The sequence below is a fragment of the Oryx dammah genome, unplaced genomic scaffold, assembly GCF_014754425.2.
Source record: "Oryx dammah isolate SB20612 unplaced genomic scaffold, SCBI_Odam_1.1 HiC_scaffold_14, whole genome shotgun sequence".
Classification (NCBI taxonomy): domain Eukaryota; kingdom Metazoa; phylum Chordata; class Mammalia; order Artiodactyla; family Bovidae; genus Oryx; species Oryx dammah.
The window spans coordinates 110,975-114,908 of NW_024070198.1; the positions used below are offsets into that span (position 1 = coordinate 110,975).

At 37.4% G+C, this 3,934-nt stretch overlaps 1 pseudogene; it reads right to left on the bottom strand.

The window, feature by feature from the left end:
* Positions 1-2,434: 2,434 nt before the first annotated feature.
* LOC120873977 lies at positions 2,435-3,388 on the bottom strand (annotated as a pseudogene).
* Positions 3,389-3,934: the final 546 nt, after the last annotated feature.

Sequence of the window (3,934 nt, forward strand, 5' to 3'; positions counted from 1 at the left end):
TGTGATATGAAACAATGCTTTAAGTAAGTGGGTGTTTGTGAACCACAAAGAGACAAAAAAATGGGGGCACTTAGGGCATAGAATGAGAGAGAAGGAAGGAAAAGGATCTTGGAAGAAGTGCGGAAGAAGTGCAGAAGATTTGATAGTTGATAACAAAAACACAATAGTGTATTTTAACAAGTCTCTTTCTATACTTTCCATAGGGCTTAGTAATCTAATCTTTAGACTTCTTTCCTTCTCATTTTTTAATATACCTACTTCAAATGTAATTGATAGATACCACAAATAGTTATAAGGTATACAATGTGATGAAATGATATGTGTATACTTTGTGAAATGATTATCACAATAAGGTTAATTAATACATGCATAACCTCACATAGTTACCATTTTGAGTGTGTGTATGGTGAGGACAGTTAAAGTCTACTCTTTTAGCAAATTTCAAGTTATAATACAGTATTGTTAACTGGAGTCATCATGTAGATTCAATCCCCTAAACTTGTTCAATAAATAATAGAAACTTTGTGCACTTTGACCAACATCACCCTTTTCTCCTGTCTTTCAGCCTCTAACAACAACCAATCTACTATTTAATTCTATGAAATTTATTTATTTACTTATGTTTCACCCCAAGGCTTGCAAGGATCTTAGTTCCCTGACCAGGGGTCAAACCTGGGCCTGGGCATTGAAAGCAGCAAGTCCTGTTCACTGGACGGCAGGGAGTTCGTGAGTTTTACGTTTTAGATTCTATCTACATGTGAAATCATGCAGTGCTTGTCTTCCTCTGTATGGAGTATTTCACTTAGTATGTTGCCTGCATGGTTCTTCCATGTTATAGTAAATATGACTTCTGCTAACAAACATGGACTTGTATATTTCACAACCTGAATAACTGTCAAATCCTCTATCTACTATCCTTTCATCTCTCAAGTTGAGTCTTATTTAGATTTGACTGAATATCTCTATTTAAAGATGATTTTATTTTGGACTAGATTTAGATATTTTTGCTTTGGAATTATAGCCCTGTATGTATTATTTCATGATGAATTTGAGGTTATAATGAGTTACTTGACCATTTAGTTAATATGGTTTTTTTTTTTTTTACCTTATATTTCAGTTCAGTTCAGTTCAGTCGTTCAGTTGCGTTCGACTCTTTGCGACCCCATGAATCGCAGCGCGCCAGACCTCCCTGTTCTTCACCATCTCCTGGAGTTCACTCAGACTCACGTTCATTGAGTCCGTGACGCCATCCAGACATCTCATCCTGGGTCGCCCCTTCTCCTCCTGTCCCCAATTCCTCCCAGCATCAGAGTCTTTTCCAGTGAGTCAACTCTTTGCATGAGGTGGCCAAAGTACTGGAGCTTAAGCTTTAGCATCATTCCTTCCAAAGAAATCCTGGCTGATCTCCTTCAGAATGGATTGGTTGGATTTCCTTGCAGCCCAAGGGACTCTCAAGGGTCTTCTCCAACACCACAGTTCAAAAGCATCAATTCTTCAGCGCTCAGCTTTCTTCACAGTCCAACTCTCACATCCATACATGACCACAGGAAAAACCATAGCCTTGACTAGATGGACCTTAGTCGGCAAAGTAATGTCTTTGCTTTTGAATATGCTATCTAGGTTGGTCATAACTTTTCTTCCAAGAAGTAAGCATCTTTTAATTTCATGGCTGCAATCACCATCTGCAGTGATTTGGGAGCCCAAAAAAATAAAGTCTGACACTGTTCCCACTGTTTCCCTGTCTATTTCCCATGAAGTGATGGGACTGGATGCCATGATATGATCTTCGTTTTCTGAATGTTGAGCTTTAAGCCAACTTTTTCACTCTCCTCTTTCACTTTCATCAAGAGGCTTTTTAGCTCCTCTTCACTTTCTGCCATAAGGTTGGTGTCATCTGCATATCTGAGGTTGTTGATATTTCTTCCAGAAATCTTGATTCCAGCTTGTGTTTCTTCCAGTCCAGCGTTTCTCATGATGTACTCTGCATATAAGTTAAATAAGCAGGGTGACAATATACAGCCTTGACATACTCCTTTTCCTATTTGAAACCAGTCTGTTGTTCCATAGTATTTAAACTGCAAGATGTGCTATAGTATATAAAGAATCTATATGCTCAAAAATCAGTGTAAATGCACAATAAGTCTCAGCATAATTGAAACAATGTTTGAATAAAAACTAAACAAAAATTAGCATAATGAAGAAGTCAGAAATGTTTTTCATTTAAGCTAAATGCCATGTACAAATTCTAGAAAGATAATTAAACATGACATGTGAGAGGGACAGTAATAGATTTAAGATTGAGATTCAGTGTAATACTACTTTAAGAAATTGAAAAATTATGTTTGTCATGTATTCTACCATATAGCTTTAATAAATCACCTGTCACTACATGTGTGTGGATGCGTGTTTATTCACATATGCCTAACATAAATATTTAAAGCCATTTATTTTTCAAGTTTTCTAGGGCCTCTTTCACATCCTTGTTTCGTAGACTGTAAATCAGAAAGTTTAACATGGGAATCACAAGGGTGTAAAACAGCGAGGTCATTTTGTCTTGATCTAGAGAAGAGGAAGAACTTGGTCTGAAATACATAAAGAGCATAGTTCCCTGGAAAATTGCCACAGCAGTTAGGTGGGAGGTGCAAGTAGAGAAAACTTTGAATCTCCCCTCAGCAGAGTGGATCTTCAAGACTGATATGATAATATAATAATAAGAGACAAGGACTCCTGAAATCGTACTCAGTTCAATGAAGCCAAAAATCATGAATATCACTAGCTCATTGACCTGTGTGTCTGAGCAAGATATCAACAGGAGAGGAGGAACATCACACACAAAAAAAAAGTGGTTAATCTCATTTGACCCACAGAAGCATAAGCAGAATGCTAATGTTATGTGTATCAGAGCATCTGCCATTCCCACCAGGTAAACCCCAGCCATGAGCAGGGAGCAAAACCTGTTGGATATGCTGACTGCTTAGAGCAAGGGGCTGCTGATGACCTTGTACTGGTCATAGACCACCACTGCCAGCAGGAGACACTCAGAATCTGCAAAGATACAGAAGACCAAGACTTGCAGGGCACAACAATGGAAGGAGATTGACTTTTTCTTGGCAAACAAGTCCACTAGCATCTTGGGACCAATGGCTGCGGAATAGCAAAGGTTACAGAAGGAGAGGTGGCTGAGGCAAAAGTACATGGGTGTGTGCAACTGGGGATCCATTCTAACCAGGGTTATCATTCCAAGATTTGCCAGAAGATTGATGAGATAAATAACTAGGAACATGGTAAATAGGGTCACTTTGTTCACAGTGTTATTAGTAATTCCCAAGAAAATGAATTCAGTCACAGAGGAGCAATTCTCTCCTTCCATTCTTTTTAGATCTTGTATAAACTCTTGAAAAATTGATCAAAAAATAAATGGCACATTCAAGTGTAACACTTCTACATATCTGTAAAAAAATCATAAGGCAGAACATGTTTTTTTTTCTTCTGCAATTGTGTTTTTATATTCATAAAAATATCCAGTCATGCACACAAATTAAAGAGGCATAGCCCTCTATTCTGCAAGAACAAAATGAATCTGAGAAAAACCTTTTTGAAAGACTGATGTACATCTAGATGCCATCCATAAGGTTTGTCACTTTCTACCAGCTCTTTTCTGAGCCTTACTCTGTCTGTCTCTCTCTCTCTCTTTTTTTTTTTTAAACCTCAGGGAGTAGATCTAGAGTAATATACCTTTTTTCACCTCCTGAAAACCATATGAAAGAGACTCCAATGATAGAGAGGCTAGTCTCTACACTTAGGCTTAATTATTTTCAATGCTTGAAAAAATTCACTTGGGTAAAAAACATATGGTTACAATTTTTGTGTTTCTTAAAAAAACATGATTGGTTTAAGAGTATTTGACTTAGTTCTCTACACGGTGAGTATATCA